The following is a 24794-nucleotide window of genomic DNA, read 5'->3' on the forward strand; positions in this document are numbered from 1 at the left end:
ATTAGTCTGCGTGATTTGGAGTTGGAGACCACGTGTAGTGTGTCAAGGTTTGCACATAAAATGATGATGAGTGGCAGAGCAATGTGCGCACTGGACTGTGAAACTTTACAGAGGAACCTAGATATTTTGAGTGGGCTAAGATCTGGCAGATGGCATGCAATGCGAGTAAATATGAAGTCATCCATTTTGTTACGAGTATTAGTAGAACGGATAATTACTTGAATAATAAAATGTTGTAGCGTGCTGCTGTGCAGATGGACCTGGGTGTCTTTGTGCATAAATCACGGAAGGTTGGTCTGCAGGTACAGCAAGTAGGAGGAAGGCAAATGGAATGTTGTCCTTCCTTGCTGAAGGGATTGCGTTTAAAAGCAGGGCAGTTATGTTATAGGTGTACAGGGTGCTGGTGAGGCTATACCTGGAGTACTGCATACAGTTTTGGTCTCCCTAGTTGAGAAAGGGTGTACTGGCACTGGAGTGGGTGCAGGGGTGGTTCATTACGTTCATTCCAGAGGTGAGGTGGTAGACATATGAGGAGAGACTGAGAAGTCTGTGACTATCTTCATTGGAATTTAAAAGAATGAGGGGAGGATATTGTGGAAACATAGACAATTAAGAAGAGAATAGATAAGATAGAAGTAGAGAGGATATTTCCACTGGCAGGTGAAACTAGGACAAGAGGGAATGACCTCAAGATTAGAAGGAGAAGATTTAAGACTGAATTAAGAAGGAACATGTGTACCCAAAGGCTTGTAAATCTATGGAATTCCCTGCCTAGTGAAGTAGTTGACGCTACTTCAGTAAATGTTTTTAAATCTAAGATAGATAATTTTTGAACAATGAAGTAAATAAAGGATATGGTGCGAGCTCTGGTAAGTGGATCTGTGTCGAGGAATAGATCAGACCTGATTGTGTTGGTTGGCAGCGCAGGTTAGAAGGATCAGACGGCCTACTCCTGCTCCCAGTCCTTATGTTCTTCTCTTCTTATGAAAGGTGAATGGTCAGTTCTCCCAGCGCAGACAGGCTTCATTGGTTTGCTTGGTCTTATTTTTCGCAGTCTGGCTGTTTACTGAATGGGAAGTGGACAATTATTCCAACGCAGACCCTCTGTTTTGGTATATATGGTCTGCTTTATCTCAGTCTGGCTGTTTACTGAAAGGAGAGTGTCCAGTTCTTCCAACGCAGACCCTCTGCTTTGGTTTGCATGGTCTGACTTTTCTCAGGCTGGCTGTTTACAGAAAGTGGAGTGGCCAATTCTCCCAGCTCAGACCCCCTGCTTTGGTTTGTTTGGTCTGATTTTTCGCAGTCTGGCTGTTTATGAAACCAGGTAGCCAGGTGTGAATTTGCCAGACACAAAGAGGCAAGTCCATGCTCTTCCTCCCTCTTGCCCACATCTCTCCTGGAAGAACCTTGTTTTTGATTGTTTTTCTTTTCGTTCTTGCCATGGGGTATTCATGGGGATTGTTTCAAGTACTTGGAACAACAACATTAAGTACGGTTTTATGATAGGTTAAGTTATTCTGTATTCTACCCTCATGTGTTTGTGTTTCATTCGGTAACCTTGTAAAGAAATTCGGTTTTGTTTAAAACTGCATCACTCCTGGAATTTCCCCCATACACCTGCTTAAGGCAACGGCCAAGGTCGGGTCTGTGCTACGTCCTTGAAGTTATTTGACGGGGCTTGTCCTGGGACATAACAGTGTATAACAGTTAGATCTAATATACTGGCATGGTTTGAGAATTGAAGAGTTGATAGGAAAAAGTGAATCAGAATAAACTGTTCTGTATTTTGGAGTGGAAATCAACCACGAGCGGAATAATACAGAAATTAATGTTTGGGCCCAAATATTCAGAAAGCATATCAATCATTTGTTCGAGTGTATTAAATTTATTTTTTCCAAATATGCTGATGGAACCAAACTGAGATTGTGACTGAGTGAGGAGGATGCAAAGAAGTTCCAAGGTGATTGAGGCTGATGGAGGGAATGGGCAAATACGTGGTAGGTGAAGAACAATGTGGATAGACGTGACATTGAGAACCTTGGTTGGAAAAGTACACTAACAGGCTCGCATTTCAAAAGGAATTGATGTAAAAATGTTACTCTGATGATACTTGCATGTATAACTTTGTTGACTTCTTTACCGAACTTTGATGTCCATGCAAGGCAGTGAGTTCTGAAGCCAGAAGTCAATACTGGGAACGCCATTGGCATGCAGGCCAGTGTACATAGACCCACAAAGTGGGTAACTGTAACATTGAAAAGGATCTCGATCTCCTTGTACACCAGTCACAGAAAGCAATATTGCAGGAAAAGAAAGCAGGTAGGAAAATACATGCTGTGTTGACCTTAATTTCAGGGGATTTTGAGTCCAGGAGTAAGGGCCCCTTACTGCAGCTGTACAGGGCTTTGGTGAGACTCTATCTCGAACATTCTGCAGGATTGTGAGCAGCGTTGGTCTGATTACTTAATAAAGGACAAATCTGACTTTGAGGGAGAGCAGCAAAGGATGACCAGACTGATCTCTGCGATGACAGGCTTGCTGTTGGGGCAGAGTTTGGGCGACTGGGCCTGTATTTCTTTAAGTTTAGGAAAATGCATGGAGACATCAGTGAAATATATAAAACTCTGACAGGGTGAGACAGATTGGAATCAGGGATGATATTTCACCTGACTGGGAGTCTAAACCAGGTATTAGGTACAGGCCGGGCACTCTGCATTGAGATGAGAATAAATGTCTCCACTCAGAAACTGGTGAACCTGGGGGATTCTCTCCCACATAAGATTGTGTAAGACAGGACACTGAACATAAATAAGGATTTAAAGTAACTAAACGAATGAGGTTGCAACAGGAGCTTCGTGTGGAAATGAAGGATCAGTCATGTTACATTGAAAGGCAGAGCAAAATGGAAAGACTAAAGTTCCTACTTCATATTTTTTCCAACAGTTAATCACTTCAAAGGATATACATTATACAGTGTTTGGGAAAAGTCAATTGAAGAGACTACAGTGGGGAAGGCTCAATGTGTTGAATGACCCACTCCTTTCCTGATGTTTCTGTGCAGTCTATGGGAAAGCTCTGTAACTGTTGTCACAAGTTCTCAGATTTTAGGAAGGAGGTCTATGCAATGTCAACATGATTGTGTCTCCCATTACATTTTTCTATACCGAGGCTTGTGCCATGTGTTCTCTCTGGTTTTATCCTTTAAGACCTCGGAGCAGTTTGATACAATTGAGTGTCCTGCATGGCTCTTTCAGCCTCAGCCTCCGACAGTCCAGGCGAAAGAGCCTGTTCATCCGCTTCCTGAAGCTCAAACCCTCCAGTACCGGAAAATGCTTGTAAATCGTTTCTGCGCTCCCTCAACATCCTCCCATCAGCAGAGCCAACTAAATTGTGCGCAGTATCCTTAAAGTGATCTCATCAGGCGCAACATGCCACGTCAACTATTCTTCTCAATGTACTGACCGATTAAGGTAAGCGTGCCAAACATATTCATCACCGCGCTGTCTACCTGCAACTCCACTTTCAAGGAACTATGAACCTGCACCGATAGGTCCCTTTGTTCAGCAACATTCCCCAGGCTACTACCCTGCTTTAACTTAACAAAATGCAAAATATGGCAAATATCTAAATTAAACTCCATCTTCCAGTTCTTGTCCCTTTGTTGGTCAAGAGTGCCATTGTAATCTGAGATTATCTTCTTCGCTGCCCACTGCACCACTTTTTTGATGCTATCTATGAACTTAATAACCATGCTTCCAGGATTCACATGCAAATCGTTTATATCCATGAAGAAAAGCTGTGAGCTCAGCATTGATTCTTTCAGTGGCCTCAGGCCTCCAGTCTGGAAAACAATCCGTTACCTTGATGCCACTTTTGTATCCAATTGGTTAGCTTTCTCTGGAATCCATGTTACCAAACATTAAAATCTCTCTACGATGAGGAACCTTATTTAACGCCTTGCTCAAGTCTGTGTAAGAAATGTATAAAACAGTGCCTTCGTCAAGCTTCTTTGTCACCTCTTCAAAATACTCAATCACGTTAATGATGCATGATTTTCATCGCACAAAACCATGTTGACTATACCTAATTAGTCCTAGTCTTTCAAAAAGTAAATATTTCGGTCAGAATCCTCTCCAACAACCTACCCTACACTGACGTTAGGCTTACTGAGTCAATCATTTCCTGTGTTTTTGGATCACTGTTCCCTTTTCTCGTGCCACTCCTTCACTGGTCACAAAATGTTGTAAATCTAGCTCTGTTAGATATGGTAATGGCGATATGCCAAGGATAGTTCTCAGAGTGTTTCAGGGTCAGTGTTAGGAACAAGTCAGGCAAATTTATTTAGTCTGCTGAAAGAATACGTTTATGACTAAAAGAACGTTACTCAAATTATGGTGGTAAAAAGAACGACGAGTGGATATTGCAAATATGTACATTGATATTTGCCTTTGAAAAGTACTGAAGAACACACACACACACACACACAAACACCCACACACGCACACACACACGATTTAACTTTTCAGAGCAGCCTACCATGTGGAGCCTTATGAAGGACCTTACTGAAATCCATATAGGTTACATCTACCATCCCGCACTCGTCAACCTTCCCGGTAACTGCATCAAAGAACTCTACCAAAGTTGTGAGGCCCTATGTGCCACTCGCCATGGAGACTGTTCCAATTCAAACACTGTCTGTCCTCATGCATGAACATCTTATCCGTCAGGTAACTCTCAAGTATCTCACCTACCAAAGATGTTAGGCTGACTGGTCTACAGTATTGAGGCTTTTCTTTACTCCCCTTCCTGCACAACATTCGCTCCCTTCCCCTCCTCTGTGACCTCACCAGTCGGTAACAGTGATGCAAAAATAGCAGTTAGGATCCCCCTAATTTCTTCTTTGGCCTCTTTCATTGTTCTTGTATATATATCTGGTCAGGACGAGGAGATGTATCCACCTTCATACATTCGAATACATCCAATACACCTATCCTGTGATGTAGACTGTCCCCAAGATATGGGCACTAACTTCCTCATGTTACCAAGACTTCATGTTTTTCTCCATGCTAAACACGGAGAAGAGATGTTTGTTAAGACCTTGCCCATGTCTTGCTGTTCAACACATACATGTCCAATTTTGTCTTTCAGAGGCCCTTTTCTCTCGGTAGTTATTCTTCTTTTTTCTTTAATATACATAAAAGAACCTTTTTGGATAGACCCTAATCTTCTCAGCCAAGGCTATCTCTTGCCCCCTTTTCACCCTCTAGATTTCCTTCTTCCGTAAACTCCCGTATTTCGCTGTATACCTCCAGGGATTACCTTCATCCCAGCTGCCTAGACCTGAGCCATGCATCCCTGCTGATCGTCAAAGCCTCATTATCTCTTGTCATCCATGATTCCCTCTACCTGGCGAACTTGCCCTTTACCCTCACAGAAATGCATAGACCTTAAACTCTAGCCATCTCACTTTTAAAGGGCTCCTACCTGTCAGGGGTCCCTTAGCTTACAAACTACTCCAACCAACCCCTGCAATCTCCTGTCTAATTCCATTAAAATTCACCTTGCCCGAAGTTCGAACTTGAACCTGAGGACCAGTTTTGTCCCTCTTCATAACTATTTTAAAATCAATACAACCATGGGCCCTGGTCTCAGAGTGCTCCCCCAATGTCACCTTAGTCACCCGTGCTGTCCTAATTTCCAGGTATAGTTTGCGTTTTGCCCCTTCCCGTGTAGGACCCTCTACATACTGCTTGAGGAAACTTTCCTGAACACACTTAACAAATTCCACCCAAACGAAGCGCTTAATTCCATGTCAGTCCCAGTCAATGTCGGGAAGAATTAACACCACTACTATGACATACTGTTACTCCTGCAAGGCTCCCCTCTCCCCGCATACTTATCCATCTAGATCCAGTTTAATATTTAGGGGGGCTATAGTACAACTCCAAAAATGTCACCATCCCATTCTTATTTCTTAACTTCACCAACAAAGCCTCACTGGATGATATATCAGTTATTTTTTTATCTCTGATCACTGCTGTGGTACTCCACTTAATCAAAAATGCAAATACCACTTCCCGCCTTCCACCATCTCGTACCCACCTAAAGCTAACTAGGGCTCCCCTGTTCATGTTCCTGTGTACCTGGCAAGAAGGGTTGTATGGTCTCCTCCTGTGTGGTGGAACTTATTCAATGAGCTGAATGATTGTGCGCTAAACTCACAGCAAGTCACCTCCCCTTTTCAGAAAAAAAAGCACAGCAAACAGGGACAGATGTAGACCATTGAGCCCCTCAAACCTATCCCACAGTCCCATTGACCGGTCAATAAAGTATTTATCAAACTCAACCCTCCACTGCAATCTTGAAAAATATTACTGATACAATAAGGCCATAGAACATAGGAAACTGAAATAAGGCAATTAAGCCCATCAAGTCTACTTTGCTGTTCGATCCTGCCAGACTTGTTTCTCAACACAATTACCCGCCTCTCACCCGAAGTGTTGATCCATATTTTAATCATACATCTCCGTCTTAAAAACGTGACTGTGGCTGTGTCCCTATATGTCTGGACATGTGTGTATATGATTCTGTGTATATCTGCTTAATGGCAGGATACAGAGTGGTGGAGGATTGTGTATGCGTGTTTCTGTGTATATTTGATTAATGGCAAGAAAACGTGTGGTGGTGGAGGGCTGTGTGCGTGCTTCTGCATATATCTGTTTAACGGCATGTGACAGGGTAGATGTGAAGGGTTGAGAGTGCGTGTTTCTATGTATAATTATTTAATGGCAGGAGACAGGGTGTTGGTGGAGTTTTGTGTGTGTGCGTGTGTTTCTGTGGATACCTGTTTAAGGGCAGGAGACAGGATGTTTGTAGAACGTGGTGTGTGTGTTTCTGTGTATATCTGCTTAATGGCAGCAGACAGGGAGGTGGTGGAGGATTGTCTGTGTCTGTTTAATGGCAGGAGACAGGGTGGTCATGGAGTGTTGTGCGTGTGTTTCTGTGTATATCCGTTTAATGGCGGAGACAGGTGGTGTTCGAGTGATGTGTGTGTTTTTCTTTTTATGTCTATTTAATAGCAGAAGACAGGGTGGTGGTGGAGGGATGTATGTGTGTTTTTGTGTATATCGGTTGCACGGCAGGAGACATGGAGGGGTGGAGGTTTGTGCCTTTGTGTTTCTGTACATATGTCTTTAATGGCAGCAGACAGGGTGACGGTGGAGGGTTGTTTGTGTGTGTGTTTCTGTGTAAATCTGTTTAATGACAAGAAAAAGTGTGGTGGTGGAGGGCTGTGTGCGTGCTTCTGCGTATATCACTAACGACATGTGACAGTGTAGACGTGAGTGCGTGTTTCTGTGTATAACCATTTAATGGCAGGAGTTTTGGTGGAGGTTTGAGTGTCTGTGTTTCTGTGTACATCTTCGTAATGGCAGGTGATATGGTGGTGGAGGAGGGTTTTGTTTGCGTGGGTGGGTGTGGGTGTGTTTCTGTGTATAACTGTTTAATGGCAGGAGACAGGGTGGTGGTGGAGGATTGTGTGTAAGAGTTTCTGTGTATGCCTGTTTAATGGTAGGAGAAAGGGTGGTGGTGGAGGGTTGCGTGTCTGTGTTTCTGTGTGATTCTCTTTAATGGCAGGAGACAGCGTGGTGGAGGAGGACTGCGTGTGTCTGTGTTTCTGTGTAATTCTCTTTAATAGCAGGAGACATGGTGTTGGAGGAGGATTTGTGTGCGTTTGTGTGTTTCTGTGTACAACTGTTTAATGGCAGAGACAGGGTGGTGGAGGAGGCTTGTGCGTTTGTGCTTCTATGTGATTCTGTTTAACGGCAGGAGATATGGTTGTGGAGGAGGGTTTTGTGTGCGTGAGCGTGTGTTACTATGTATATCTGTTTAATAGCAGGTGACAGGGTGGTGGTGGAGAGTTGTGAGTCGGTGTGTGTTTCTGTGCATATCTGTTCAATGGCAGGATACAGGGTGGTAGTGGAGGGTTGTGTCTCTGTGCTTCTGTGTATGTCTGCTTAATGGCAGGATGCAGGGTGGTGGTGGTAGGTATGTGTGTATTTCCGTGAATATCCCTTTTATGACAGGAGACAGGGTTGTCGTGGAGGGTTGTGTGTGTGTTTCTGTACATATCTGTTTAATGGCAGGAGACAGGGTGATGGTTGAGGGTCGTGTGTGAGGTTTTGCGTATATGTCTGTTTAATGGCAGGGACAGTGTCATAGTGGTGGGTTGTGTGTGCGTTGTTCTGTGTTTCTCTGCTAAATTGCAAGAAACAGGGTGTCATGGAGGGTTGTGTGTGTTTCTGAAAAGTTTTTCTGTTAAATGGCAGGAGGCAGGGTGGACGTGGAGGTTTGTGCGTGTGTGTTTCTGTATATACCTGTTTGATGGCATGAGACAGGGTGATGGTGGAGGGGTGTGTGTGTGTGTGTGTGTGTGTGTGTGTGTGTGTGTGTGTGTGTGTGTGTGTGTGTGTGTGTGTGTGTGTGTGTGTGTGTGTGTGTGTGTGTGTGTGTGTGTGTGTGTGTGTGTGTGTGTGTGTGTGTGTTACTGAGTTCGGAATTGTTATAGGAGTTAAAGATTATTGAAAACACTGGTCCACAAGACTTGGCATAGATACAATAAATAAGTGTCGTAAGTCTTAGTACAACAAAACTTAAAGAAGGGGTGGTGATTGATAGTGGGGTGTGTCTGTACTGTGCTTCCCCTCCAGCCCTGCATCTATGCTATATCCTTGTTACCCAATGTTTGGAGCACACTCATTAATGCCTGCTGTGTGCACTCGGAGTGATCTCACCTGACTAAAGAATTTATTAAAGGTTCCAGATCTCCCTTCCAACTGTCTCTCTGGCTGACCAAACACCTTCAATGTGGTGATTGACGAGAAACCCAGCAGCTGGGATATATATTGAGTCAAGATCTTCCTGAGTGCCAACAGGAGACAGAGGAATAGACAGAATAGGAAATTACATTGATGCAGTGAGGGTTACACATGGAGAATGGCACTGAGTAATACAGAGATCTGGAAACCCCCAGTCTCCACACCAGGCCTGTGCTGCCTCGTCTCTCTGAAATGGATAATTCTGTTGGCCCAGTATCTAGGGTCTTTGCAATAGAAAGAGAGAGAGAGAGAGAGAGAAAGAGAGACAGAGACTGACAGAGGCAGCAATTAGAACCACACACTGAGGGATACCGCATGGAGAGATGCGAAGTGATATCACCAGAGTGCTGGACGATGTCAGGAGTGATTGTTTAGGAATAACGGATTTTGCTTCATGGTGCACTGGTGTCAATGTTCAGGGACGAGTAACCAGTGGAGCAGGCGAATTGATGGCCTAGTGGTATTATTGCGAGGGAATAGTCCAAAATCCCAGCTAATGATCAGGTTTGAATCCCACCATTTCAAATGGTGCAAATTTAAAAAGCCCATAACAAAATACGAAACCATTGCTGATGCACAAACAAAATTACGTCAAAAAACTCTTGTACTTCAGAGAAAGGCACCTGCCAACTTCACTTGGTCTGCACAACATACCATAGATCATAGAACATTACATATAACATAGAACATTACAGCGCAGTACAGGCCCTTCAGCCCTCGATGTTGCGCCGACCTGTCATACCAATCTGAAGCCGATCTAACCTACACTCTTCCATGTCCGTCCATAAACTTATCCAGTAACGACTTAAATGTACTTAAAGCTGGCGAATCTACTGCCGTTGTAGGAAAAGCATTCCATACCATACCATTCCATACTACTCTCTAAGTAAAGAAGTTACCTCTGACATCTGTCCTATATCTATCACCCCTCAATTTAAATCTATGCCCCCACGTGCTCGCCGTCACCATTCTTCGAAAAATGCTCTCCCTGTCCACCCTACGTAACCCTCTGATTATCTTTTATGTCTCTATTAATTCACCGCTCAACCTTCTTCTCTCTAACGAAAACAACCTCAAGTACCCCAGCCTTTCCTCGTAAGACCTTCCCTGCATACCAGGCAACATCCTCGTAAATCTCCTCTGCACCCTTTCCAAAGCTTCCACATCCTTCTTATAATGCGGTGACCAGAACTATACACAATACTCCAAGTGCGGCCACACTAGAGTTTTGTACAGCTGCAGCATAACCTCATGGTTCTGGAACTAGATCTTTCTGTTAACAAAAGCTAAAACACAGTTTGCCTTCTTCACAACCCTGTCACCCTGGGTGGCAACTTTCAAGGACCTGTGTACCTGGACACTGAGATCTCTCTGTTCATCTAGACTATGAAAGATCTTACCATTAGCCCAGTACTTTGTATTCCGGTTACTCCGACCAAAGTGAATCACCTCACAGTTGTCCGCATTAAACTGCATTTGCCACCTCCCGACCCAGCTCTGTAGCTTATCTATGTCTCTCTGTAACCTACTACATCCTTCGTCACTATCCACAACTCCACCGACCTTAGTGTCGTCTGCAAATTTACGGGCGGCACAGTGGCACAGTGGTTAGCACTGCTGCCTCACAGCGCCAGAGACCTGGGTTCAATTCCCACCTCAGGCGACTGTCTGTGTGGAGTTTGCACATTCTCCCCGTGTCTGCGTGGGTTTCCTCCGGGTGCTCCGATCTCCTCCCACAGTCACGAAGATGTGCAGGTTAGGTGAATTGGGCATGCTACATTGTCCGTAGTATTAGGTAAGGGGTAAATGTAGGGTTATAGGTGGGTTGCGGGTCGGTGTGGCCTTGTTGGGCTGAAGGGCCTGTTCCCACACTGTAATCTAATCTTACCTGCCCTTATGCAGGGCGTTTATAAATACGACGACAGCAGTAAACCCAAAACTGACCTTTGAGGTGCATCACTGGAAACTGGACTCCAGGATGAACATTTCCTAACAACCACCATCCTCTGTCTTCTTTCAGCAAGCCAATTACTGATCCAAACTGCTATATCTCCCACAAACCCATTCCTCTGCCTTTTGTGCAATAACCTATTGTGGGGAACCTTATCGAACGCCTTGCTGAAATCTAATACACCACAGCAACCGGTTTACTCTCATATACCTGTTTGGTCACCTTCACAAAGAACTCAATAAGGTTTGTGAGGCACGACCAACCCTTCACAAAACAGTGCTGACTATCCCTAATAAAATTATTATTTTCTAGACAATTATAAATCCTATCTCTTATAACCGTTTCCAACACTTTACCAACAACTGAAGTGAGGCTCACTGGTCTATAATTACCAGGATTGTCTCAACTCCCCTTCTTGAACAGGGGAACCACATTTGCTATCCACCAGTCTTCTGGCACTATTCCTGTAGACAATGACGTTATAAAGATCAATGCCAAAGGCTCAGAAATCTCCTCCCTGTATTCCCAGAGGATCCTAGGATAAATCCCATCCGGCCCAGGGAACTTATCTATTTTCACACTCTGCAGGATTTGTAATACCTCTTCCTTGTGAACCTCAATCCTACCTTGTCTAGTAGCCTGTATCTTAGTAATCTCCTCGATGACATTGTCGTTTTATGGAGTGAATACTGTTGAAAAGTACCCATTTGGTGCTCCCCCTATCTCCTCTGGCGCCACACACAACTTAACACTACTATCCTTGATTGGCCCTAAACTTACTCTCGTCATTCTTTTATTTCGGCACATTTCTAATGTGCCTAATCCCTGTAGTTTCATTCCCCATCCTATGCTTCCTAAATCTCGCTTAATCTCATCATAATTGCCTTTCCCCAAGCTGTAACTATTGCCCAGTGGTTTACATTTAGCCCTTTCTATCACTAAAGTAAACATAACAGAAGTTTGATCGCTATCACCAAAATGCTCACTTACTTCAAGTCTAACACCTGGCCGGGCTCATTACCCAGTACTAAATCTAATGTTGCCTCGCCTCTTGTTGGCCTGCCTACATATTGTGTCAGGAAGCCCTCCTGCGCACACTGGACAAAAACTTACCCATCCATAGTACTCGTACTAAAGTGTTCCCAGTCGTTTTTTGGAGTCCCCCATGACAACTACACTGTCGCTCTCACTCCTATCCAGAATCATCTTTCCTATCCTTTCCTCTACATCTATGGAACTATTCGTAGGCCAATAGAAAACTCCCAACAGGGTGATCTCTCCTTTCCTGTTTCTAACTACAACTCATACTACCTCAGTGAATGGGTTCCCAACTATCCTTTCTGCAACTGTAATACTGTCCTTGACCAACATTGCCACACCTCCCCCTCTTTTACGATCTTCTCTGTTCTTACTGTAACATCCAAATCCTGGAACCTGCAACAACCATTCCAGTCGCTGCTCTATCCATGTCTCCTACATTGCCACAACATCGAAGTCCCTGTTACCAACCCATGCTGCAAGTTCACCCATCTTATTCCAGATGCTCCTGGCATTGACGCAGACACACTTTAAACCAACTTCTTGCCAGCCGGTGGCATCTTGTGTCCCTGAAACTTGATTTTGGACCTCCCTACTCTCAACGTTTTCTATACTTGTACTACAATTTTGGTTGCCACCCCCCTGCTAGATTAGTTTAAACCCACCCCAATAGCCTTAGTGAATATCCCAGCCCCCAGGATATTGGTACCCCTCCAGTTCAGATGAAAACCAACCTGCTTGTAGTGGCTCCACCTACTCCAGAAAGAGACCCAATTATCCAAGATTCAAAATCCTTCCCTCCTGTACCATCCCTGTAGCCATGTGTTCAACTCCTCTCTCTCCCTATTCCTCGCCTTACTAGCACGTGGCACGGGCAACACTTCGGAGACAACAACTCTGTTCGTCCGAGCTTTAAGCTTCCATCCTAGCTCCCTGAATTCCTGCCTTAAATCCCCATATCTCTTCCTACCTATGCCGTTGGTGCCAATGTGGACCACGACTTGGGGATGCTCCCCCTCTCCCTTAAGGATCCCAAAAACACGATCAGAGACATCACGAACCCTGGCACCTGGGGAGGCAACACGCCAACCGTGAGCCTCTCTCGTCCCCACAAAACCCTCTATCTGTCCCCCTAATTATGTAGTCCCCAGTGACTACTACTCTGCTCCTCTTCCCCTTTCTCTTCTGAGCAGCAGGGACAGAGTCTCTGCCAGAGTCCTGTACCACACTGCTTTCCCCCGGTAAGTTATCCCCACAACATTATCCAAAACAGTACACTTCCTGTTGAGGGAATGGGCACAGGGCATCCCCGCACTGCCAGCCGGATACTTTTTCGTCCCCTGACTGTAACCCATTTGACTTTTTCTTGTACCTGAGGAGTGACTACCTCCCTGGACCTCCTCTCAATAGCCCCTTCTGCCTGCCGAATGATTCAAATTTCATCCAACTCCAGCTCCAGTTAACTAACACGGTTTTCGAGGAGCTGGACTTGGATGCACTCCCCGCAGATGTAGACAGCAGGGACACGAGTGGTGGCCCTTACCTCCCACATTCTGCAGGAGGAACATTTAACTGCCCTAACCTCCATTCCCACTACTCTAAATTCCCAAAGAGACTGATGAAAAAATAAGGAATTAAAAAAATAATCTCGTTACTTTACCAATCTGGCGCCCAGGTCTTTTCTTTTGGTTAAAGGAGGAGGATCGGTAGGAGACACTACCCGTGTAGTGTTTCGGGAAACGCAACTACACACATATACGACTTCACAGAAGTCCTCTCTCTCCCTATTCCTTGCCTCACTAGCAAGGCAAAGTGTTTGCCTCTCAATTGCCCTCTGAAATGGCTGAGCAAACTATTCAGTTCAAGGATAGCTATGGCTGGGCAAGAAATACTAACCAGTCAGAGACACGCACATCCCAGAAGTAAACATACATCATCCCCTTGCACTGGGGCCCAATGAAACCGTGCTGGGAACAGTGCCCTGGCCAATCATGACGGTAGGTTTATGAATAGAGGTTTAAGCTGACATGGAGGATGCAGGGACTGGGTTGGATGGAAGGAAATGTTTCTGTGCTGCATGACTCTGTCTCCAATTTCTGGATGAGGATATTACAGAGATAAGGCATGTTGTCGACACTGAAGCAAGTTACAGCGATAGGGATGGTAGACTGGATTGGAGTACATTTCGATTATGTGGAGGGACTATCGGGAAGAAATGAGGTTACACATTTAGGAATTGTTATAGGAGTTAAAGATTATTGAAGACACTGGACAACAAGGGATGGCATAGATACAATAAGTGAGAGTAGTAAGTCTTAATACAACAAAGCGAAAAGTAGGGGTGGTGATTGAAAGTGGGTGTGTCTTTACTGTGCTTCCTCTCCAGCCCTGTATCTCTGTTATGTCTTGTTAACCAATGTTTGCAGCCGACTCATTGATGTCTGCTCTGTGCACTGGGAGTGATCTCACCCCACTACAGGATTTATTGAAGGTTCCAGATGTCCCTTCAATTTGTCTCTCTGGCTGACCAAACATCTTCAATGTAGCGATTGAGAAGAAACCCAGCAGCAGGGATATATATTGAGTCAAGATCTTCCTGAGTGCCAACAGGAGACAGAGGAATAGACATAATAGTAAATTACACTGATGCAGTGAGTGTTACGCATTGAGACTGACACTGAGTACCACAGAAATCTGGAAACGCCCAGTCTCCATACCAGGCCTGTGCTGCCGCGTCTCACCGAAGTGGAGAATTCTGTTGGCTCAGAGTCTCTCTCTCCCTATTCCTTGCCTCACTAGCAAGGCAAAGTGTTTGCCTCTCAATGTAATAGAGAGAGAGCCGAAGAGAGGTGGCGGGGAGAGAGGCAGAGAGAGAGAGAGAGAGAGAGAGAGACTTGCAGAGGCAGCAATTAGAACCACACACTGAGGGACACCGCATGGAGAGATACTAATTGATATCACCAGAGTGCTGGACGATGTCAGGAGTGATTGTTTAGGAATAACGGGTTTTGCTCCATGGTGCACTGGTGTCAGTGTTCAGGGACGAGCAACCAGTGGAGCGGCGAATTGATGACCTAGTGGTATTATTGCGAGAAGATGTATCTAACATCTCATCTAATGATCAGGGTACACAGGTTTGAATTCCACCATTTGAAATGGTGCACATTTAACAGTCCAAAAAACGTATGAAACCATTGCTGATGCACGAAAAGAAACTTCGTATGTCAAAAAACACTTGTCCTTCAGAGAAAGACATCCGCCATTTTCACTTTGGTCTGCACAGCATATCCACAGCAAAGTGTGTGCGGTTTATGAATCGAGCTTCAAGCTGACATGGCGGAATCAGGGACTGGGTTCAGGTGAAAGCAGCTTTCCAAATACAAAGAGAAATGACGAAGCATCGGAAAAGCATGAGCGTGTGATTGAAGACAAGCAGAAAGGAGCAGGAAGGGAAAGGGTTCAACTAAATCTGTACTTCAGCGATTAGGTTTGTGACAGGAGATGGTGGGAAAGAGTAAATTATGTTTTTCTTTGGAATGGACAAAGTGTATGCAATAAGATCGATGGATTTGTAACACGGAGATAAATGGGATTTAAACACCAGACAGAATGGTTGTAGGTTGAACAAAAGGTGGAACATAAATATTCAATAGCACGCAACCTTGCGGAGTCTTAGGCAGAATGAGAAAGCGGGCTTGGGTAACGCTAACTGTAATGGTTAACAAAGACATTACAGACAAAGCATTTAGCCTCAGATCATGAAGTAGAGTCAGTCTGAAGGAAATTCTGGCTACTACTTGCCAAGGACACAAGCAGCAGAAGAGTTGTAGACTACCAGCAGCATTTAAATAGACATCACTGCATTAAACAGAAACTAATTGGACATGTTAATGAAGGCATTATGATAACTTTGGGCAAAATCAATATTCGTATAATCTGGGAAAATCACACTGGCAAGAGTGATATTGGAAGAGGAGTTCGCAGAATGTTTCTGTCAGTGTTTCTTTGTATAACACATTGTGCAACTCGCTAGGGACGTCACTACCTCAGAGTGACCGTTGTGTCATGAAGCTGACCGAATGAGTAATGTCACATTGAGAGATCCTCCGGAAAACTAGGATAAAGTGAAATGTAATTGATTATAAAATTTTGAAGTGAATCACGGAATGGACAAGATACAACTGGAAACAAAAATAGAAAAAAATACGTGGGTGTGAGAGGAGGAGTCACCAAAGTTAAATGCGACAAATAGACTGAAATAGGTAGGCAGAGGAAGTTAGTGCAGATGTTTGAAATTAGAGTCAAAATTAGAGTGATGTTGGAAAAACACAGCAGGTTTCTGAGGAGCAGGAAAATCAACGTTTCGAGCAAAAGCCTTTCTATGTCTGTAAACAAACAGCTGAAAACATTTGAAGAATGGTGTGAAACACTCAACAAAAGGGCATTCCATTAATCCAGACAAAACCTCAGCAAGAAATTCCCACCCATCCCTCACTCAGGACAAAATAACTCATAATAGATTATCAGGCTTAGAAGATCACTAAAAAGTTCTAGCAATTCGAAAGCGAGAGACCGTTTATGCAGTAAGTGTTCAAGGGATTGCGAATTGTCTGCGAGCAAGAGAAGGGCAATGAGAAATGGAATCATTGTTATGGTTTTAAGACACGATAGGAACAGGGAGAGCTGAAGCTTCTGGAGGTGCTGAGAGTTATACAGAGAGTGGCAAAGGCCTGAACGGTGTTACAATGCCAGTGCGAATAGCAGCAGCTGGAAGTATTTGCAGAGGGGGGACATATGCATTGTTATTTATTCATTCAAAGGATGTGGGTGTTACTGCCTGGACCTGCATACATTGTTCATTACCAATTGCCAAGAGGGTAGTTCAGAGTCAGCCATATTGCTGTGGGTCTGGAGTCACATGTAGGTCAGACCAGGTTCGAATGTCAGATGTCCTTCCCTGAAGGGCGTAAGTGAAACAGATGGGTTCTTTCTACTGACCAAGAATGGCTTTATAGTGGCCACACCACTGTCTTGTACAGCCACAACATAACATCCCAATTCCTACTCTCAATGCTTTGACCAATGAAGGTGAGCATCCCAAACGTCTGCTTCACCAGCCTGTCTACCTGTGACACCACTTTCAAAGAACTGTCTACCTGCATTCCTAGGTCTCTGATTGACAACACTACCCAGGGCCCGAATGTTAAATATACAAGTCCCGCATTGGTTTGTTTCATCAAAATGGAGCACTTCTCATTTATCTAATTCAACTCCAGCTGTTACTCGTCAGTCCAATATTCCAACAATACTGTTCATCCTGTTTTATCATAGTTAATCTTCTTAACTGTCCACTGTATCACCAAGGGAAGTGTCACCCACAAATATACTTACTAGGAAACCAATATTCTCAGCCAAATCATTTATCCAAATGACAAACCACAGTGGACTGATTATAGCGCTGGCCACATATCTCCAGTCAGAAAAACAAACTGACCTCACCACCCTATGTCTCCTCCCGTTAACTCCGTTCTCTAACCAGTTCACTATCTCCTCCAGGATGCCATAACTTTTTTACATTGATCAGTACTTATTATCCCGCCTACCGTATGGAACATAGAGCATACAACAGTACAGTACAAGTCCTTGTGTCCCTCAATATATGCCGACCGTTTATCCTCATCTGAGACCAAATTAACTTACATACTTTTAATTTTACTGTCATCCATGTGCCTATTCAAGAGTGTAGTAGATGTACCTAATGTATCTAACTCTACTACCACTACTGCAATGTATTCCAACCACCTACCACTCTATGTAAAGAACCGATCTCTGAAATATTCCTGTAACCTTCTTCCAAGCACCTTAAAATTATATACCCTTATGATAGCCATTTCTGCCATGGGAAAAAAAGTCTCTGACTATTCACTCTATCTGTGCCTCTCATCATCTTGATCACATCTATCAAGTCACCCCTAACCTTTCTTTATGCCAATGAGAAAAGCCTTAGCTCCCTCAAACTTTCTTCGTAAGGTTGCATTCTGGTAAATCTCCTCTGTACGCTCTCTGAATCTTCCGCATCCTTTCTGTAATGTGAGGAACAGAAATAAACACAATATTCCAACTTTGGTCTCATCAGGACGCTATAGAGAAACAAAAAAATCCTCACGGCTCTTAATCTCAATCTCCTTGCTGATGAAAACCAACACACCGTACGCCTTCTTAACAACTCTATCAACGTCGGTGGCAACATTGAGGATCTATGTAAAGGAACATTAGGATCTCAAGAAGCATGCCTTTAACCCTGAACTCTGTATTCAAATTTGACCTTAGAAAATGAATCACGACGCACTTTTCCAGATTGAACTCCATCTTTTCAGACCAGCTCTGCATCCTAACAAAGTCCCATTGCATCCTGTAACAGCTCTCTACATCATCCACACTCCACCAACCTTCGCGTAATCAGCAAACTTACCATTCCATTCTCTAACATCGAAAAACTATTCATTTATAAATATCATGAATAGCAGAACTCCCAGAGCCAATCCCTTCAGAACACCATTGACCACGGACCTCCAGGCTGAATGCTTTCCATCTGCTGCCACACTCTGTCTTCTCTATGTCATCAAAGTCTGTATCCAGACAGCCAGATTTCCCTGTATCCCATGCATCCGCACTATCTGAACAAGCGATCAATGTATTTTGTCACATCCTCAAAGAATTGAATGAGATTTGCGAGGCATTACCTGCCGCTCACAAACACCTGCTGACTGTCTCTAAGAAATCCATGGTATTCCAAGTATTCACAACTCCTGCTTCTCAGAGTCCTCTCCAATAATCTGCACACCACAGACATAAAACTAAATCTGTAATTCCCAGGATTATCCCTATTCCCTTTCTTGAACAAGGAATTTGCCAACCTCCAATCATTGATCATCGTCTAAGGCGCAGCAATCTCTTCTCTCGCTTCGTGTATTAACTTGTGGCATATCCCAACTGTCCCAGGGGATTTATCTGTTCCTAGTTTTTTAAAAAAAATAAATGTTCACCACATCCTCCTTTTTAAAATCCAGCTGTTCATGTACGTCAGTTTGTTTCACGCTGTTTTCACAAATGACAAGGTACCTCAAACTAGTAAATACTGAAGCATAGTATTCATTAAGAATCACACCTACCTCGGCCCACTCCAGGCAGATGTACCGGCTACAATTCCTGATCAGGCCGAACCTCGCACTGGACATCACAAGAGAATACAATGCACAACACAGCAATAGGGTGTTTTGGTCCACCACAGCTGTACTGTCTACGATTCGATCCTCAACTCATACCATCTGCCTGCACATGGTCCATATCCTTCTATTCATCCCTCTTCACGTGTCTGTCTAAATGCCACTTCAAAACTTTGCTCAAATTTCCACTTCTACTAACTCCCTTTACACATTCCACTCTCTCTCTGTAAAACAACAGTTGTTTCGGACATCTCATTTAAAGTTTCCCTATCTCAGTTAATCCTGTGCACCTTTGTATTTCATTCTTTTAAACTGGAAAAGAGATTCAGTCATCCAAATTATCCTTGCCTCTTCTAATTTTATATTCCTGTACCCTTTCAAAGTTCAGTCTCTGACACTCTCGCAAAACAACCGACGTTTGCTCACTCTCAACTTTCAGCTAACAGTCTCTTAAGACACCTAACACAGGCATCATGTTGGTTTTCTGCTTTTATACCCTTCACAGGTACTCCCTACTCTTCCTATCGTCTAGCGATTAAAACTGTGCACCGTATTCTAATGTGGTTAAACCAAAGTTTCATACAGTTACAACATGACATTCAAACATCTCTACTCATACCTGTGAGCGATGGAGCCAAGCATGCTATGTGCTTTCTTTACCAGCTCACCTACTTGCATTGCTACTTTCATGGAGCATTGGACATGCACTAAGATCCTTCTATATATCAATGCCCCTCAGTATCCTAAGGATATTGTATTTGACCACAAATTATGCATCAGCTTACATCTGTCAAGTTAAGCTCCATTTGCCATTTCTTCGTCCATTTTTCCAGCTGATCGATATCCTGCTGCACCTTTGTTATCCTTCCTCATTATCCACAACTCCACCAATTTTCCTTAGTCTGCAGTGATTACCTTTGCCACTTCCTTTGGTTTCTTTTATGTGAGAATCAGCAACCAGAGAACACCAAATCCCTGGAAGGGCTCACTCATTCAAGATGGAAATGAGGAGGAATGTATTCACTCAGATGGTAGCGAATCTGCGGGATTCCTCACTGCACAGGGCTGTAGAGACTGGGTTATTAATTATATTTAGAGCAGAGATGGTCAGATTTTAAATCATCAGGGAAACAAGGGATACATGGGAAAGACATGGAAGTAGAATTAGGGATCATGAGATCATGCATGAAACCACTGAATGGCTGAAACTCTCAATGGGCCAAATGGTCTCATTCCACTTCTATGTCTCATGGTCTTCGCTCAATAAGACTAGACTCAATAAAAGATTTTATAGTATAACGGTTCTCTGCTCACAAAGCACCTTTAGAACATAGAACATAGAACAATATAGCGCAGAACAGGCCGCTCGGCCCTCGATGTTGCACCGACCTGTGAACTATTCTCAGCTCATCCCCCTACACTATCCCAAAATCATCCATGTGCTTATCTAAGGATTGTTTAAAACTCCCTAATGTGGCTGACTTGACTACCTTAGAAGGAAGGGCATTACACGCCCTTCCGACTCTCTGCTTAAAGAACTTGCCTCTGAAATCTGTCTTAAATCTATCACACCTCAATTTGTAGTTATGCCCTCTCGTGCACTAAGATCCTTCTATCCGAGGTAAAAGTCTTTCACTGTCTACCCCATCCAATCCTCTGATCACCTTTTGTGTCTCTATCAAATCCCCCCTTAGCCCACTTCTTTCCAGTGAGAACAGACACACGTCTCAGCCTTTCAACATAAGACCATCCCTCCACACCAGGCAACATCCTGGTAAATCTCCTCTGCACCTTTTCAAATGCTTCCACACCCTTTCTGTAATGGGGCGACCAGAACAGTACACAATATTTCAAGTGTGGCCGCACCAGTGTTTTATGTAGTTGCAGCATGATATTGCGGTTCTGGAACTCAATCCCTCTACATCGTATGCCTTCTTAACAGTACTATCCACCTGAGTGGCAACTTTCTTGGATCTCCAAGATCCCTCTGCACATTCACACTCCCAAGAATCTTATCATTGACTGACTACTCTGCCATCCTGTTGTGCTTCCCAAAGTGCATCACCTCACACCTAGCAGCATTGAACTTCATTTGCCACCTCTCTGTCCAATTCTGCAGTTTATCCAAGACCCCTTGCAACCTGTAATATTCTTCTAAACTGTCCACTACTCCACCGACTTTAGTGTCGTTTGCAAATTTACTAATCCATCTACCTATGGGAAAAACAGCAGTGGTCCCAGAACAGTTCCTTGGTGCACACCACTAGTAAGTGGACTCCAGAGTGAATATTTTCCATCAACCGCTACTCGCTGCCTTCTTCCAGAAAGCCAGTATCTCATCCAAACAGCTCGATCACCCTCAATTCCATGTCTCTGCATTTTCTCCATCAGCTTATCATTTGAAATCTTATCAAAGGATTTACTGAAGTCCAAGTTACCACGTCGACTGCCCTACCCTTACCTAAAATGCGATTATTAGACGTTTCTCCTTGCACAATATTGGAGCTAGAATAGGTCATTTTCTTGATGGCTTCTTGACACGCTATTACAGAAAACCATCTCGTTTAAAATCCAGGATTCCATCCATTACAGCCTTGATATTCATTAAATATCCATTCACAATTACTGTACTACCCTTGCTACAATATTCAATTTCCTGAAACTATATTTACATTACCATCACTGTTTGCTGCATATAAAAAATGAGATTACTTGCAGTGTGGAAGCAGGCCCTTCGGGCCAAGAAGTCCACACTGACCTTCCAAAGAGGAACCCATCCAGACCATTTCCCTCTGACGAACGCACCTAACACTATTGACCAATTCACCTGGCTTGCACATTTTTGGAACGTGGAAGGAAACCAGAGCATGCGGAGAAAACCCATGCAGATACGGGGAGAATGTGCACAATCCACACAGTCAAGCGGGAGTCGTACACAGGACCCTGGTATTGTGAGGCAGCAGTGCGAACCACTGAGCCACCTTTTCAGCCCTAAAGCAGTGCTTCAGGGATGAGAGAAATTTACAGAGGTAAGAGCAGGCTGGTAGAGATTTCAGACATAGGAATGTGTGTAGGGAGAGGTAAGCAGCGAGGGCACACAGAAAGAGACGTTTTAGAGAGAGATGTTAAGATTTTAATTCATTAGGGAAACAAGGGATACATGGGAAAGATATGGAAGTAGAATTAGGGATCATGAGATCATCCATGAAACCACTGAATGGCTGAAACTCTCAATGGGCCAAATGGTGCCATTCCACTTCTATGTCTCATGGTCTTCGCTCAATAAGACTAAACTCAATAAAAGATTTTATAGTATAACGGTTATCTGCTCACAAAACACCTTTAGAACATAGAACATAGAACAATACAGCGCAGAACAGGCCGCTCGGAGCTTCGAAATCAGATGATTAGGGGTTTAACAAGATGATTAGGGGTTTAGATAGGGTTGACCATCTAAAGCATAGCTTTAAATTAAGGGGTGGTAGGTATAGGACAGATGTTAGGGGTATGTTCTTTACTCAGCGAGTCGTGAGTTCATGGAATGCCCTGCCAGTAGCAATGGTGGACTCTCCCTCATTATGGGCATTTAAGCGGGCATTGAATAGGCATATGGAGGATAGTGGGCTAGTGTAGGTTAGGTGGGCTTGGATCGGCGCAACATCGAGGGCCGAAGGGCCTGTACTGCGCTGTATTCTTCTATGTTCTATGTTAACACTGATGGAGCTAACAGAGGTATGGAGATATGTAGTGAGTGAGGAAGTTTACAAATATAAGAACGTTTGTCTGTTCTCGAAGTTACACAGACAGGAATGCTGTGGAGTCTGGCAGCCTTTCCAGGCCAGAGACAGTTACATACATAAGGAGTATCGTACAGACTGCAGGAGGTACCCTCGAGAGGGAGGGTTGAACCGAAAAGTGAACTTGGCATAGATTGTGGTGTAAGAGCTGCAGAAGCATATAACGTTAAGTAGAAGGATGGAGAGACTGGATGAACTGATATTGAAAATGAGTTTTGTCCGAACTGAAGAGTCACAAGGATTCGAGTGGGTGCTACAGGATACAAACAATGACTGCAGATGCTGGAAACCAGATTCTGGATTAGTGGTGCTGGAAGAGCACAGCAGTTCAGGCAGCACCCAAGGAGCTTCGAAATCGACGTTTCCGGCAAAAGCCCTTCATCAGGAATAAAGGCAGTGAGCCAGGCCCTGTGCCTCTGACTGTTAAAATCCCAGATCTTTTTGGAAGACCGAAAGTCTACCGGAGCTTTACTGTCACTGCAGAGACCAGGTGGAAATCTGACCAGCCAACACGATGCAGATGGATTACCAGGACCTGCTGTAATTGGCAAAGGGAGCGTACTGCTACCCACCCTTTGGGAAAGTGTGACTGGAATGCAAATCACAATAGAAACACCAGTTGAATTGAGAAAATTCTCAACTTGGAGTATATCAATTTTTCTCGGGATCTCAAAAGTGTGGCGAACAGAGCAACCGCTGGGCCATTCGCAAGCCACTTTTCATCTTCCAGGGATGGCCGCTCACTGCCTTTATTCCTGGTGAAGGGCTTTTGCCCGAAACGTCGATTTCGAAGCTCCTTTATTACACAGATAGGAAGTGTTGTTGTGACTGGAGAAGGTTTTGGAGATAGGGAATGTCGTGGGGACTGTTGGAGGTTTCACAGATAGGGCGGGTCATGGTCACAGACGGAAGTTACACAGAAAGGGCTTGTCGTAGAGACTGGAAGTGGTTATGTGGATACGGTGTGTTGTGGCATTTGAAGGAGTTTATTGAGATAGGGAGAGATGTGGGGAGTAGCGGAGGTTATAGAGATATGGAGGATTGTCGGGACTGGTGGAGTTTATGGAGTTAGGGATGTTCACAAGGACTGGTGGAGGTTATGGAGTTAGGGAGGCTCGTGGGGACTGGAGGGGGTTATGGAATTAGGGAGCGAAATGGGGATTGAAGCAAGTTACACAGGAAGGGAGGGCAGTGAGAACTCAAGGAGGAAATGGCGTCATGCATGGTCATAAGGACTTGGGGAGGTTAGAGAGTTAGGGAGCTCCTGGGGATGGAAGGACGTTATGGAGATAGGGAGGATCGTGGGGGCAAATGTACGTTACTGAAAAAGGGAGAGTCGTGGGAACTGGTGAACGTTCTGGGGATAGGGAGGGTTGTCTCAACTGAAGGAGTTTGTTCAGATAGGGAAGCCCCTGGGTCAGACCGAGGTTACACACATAGGGAGGGTTGTGGGCCTGGTGGAGGTTGTGGAGATAGGATGTGTCGTGGGGAATGAAGGAGGTTATGGAGATCGGAAGTTTACAGAGAAACATAGGGAAGAAGAGCAGGTATCGGCCATGAGAATACACCAGCCAGCCCACCATTTAATATGATCTAACCCAGTACACTGTTCCTGATTTCATCCCTTACTCTGATATTGTAGTGACTGCTGGTATTAGAGATGCAGTGGACTGTAGTAAATGGGGTGGGATGCGTCTTATGGAGATAGGGAAGGCTGTGAAAGCTGCAGCAGATGTCTCATATCGGGAAGGTTTTAGATATGCGAGGACTTTACACGAAAATGGACGAATGCAGAGATGGGACGTGGTTACACTCACAGGGAGGTTTTTGGTATCTCATGGAGGTTATGGAAATAACCTGTGTGGTTGTGTCTGAAGGCGGTAAAAGGTGTAAAGGTTAGTAGTGA

Source organism: Chiloscyllium plagiosum, unplaced genomic scaffold, assembly GCF_037043375.1.
Source record: "Chiloscyllium plagiosum isolate Xiang-an unplaced genomic scaffold, Cpla_swu_hap1 HiC_scaffold_37, whole genome shotgun sequence".
Lineage (NCBI taxonomy): Eukaryota > Metazoa > Chordata > Chondrichthyes > Orectolobiformes > Hemiscylliidae > Chiloscyllium > Chiloscyllium plagiosum.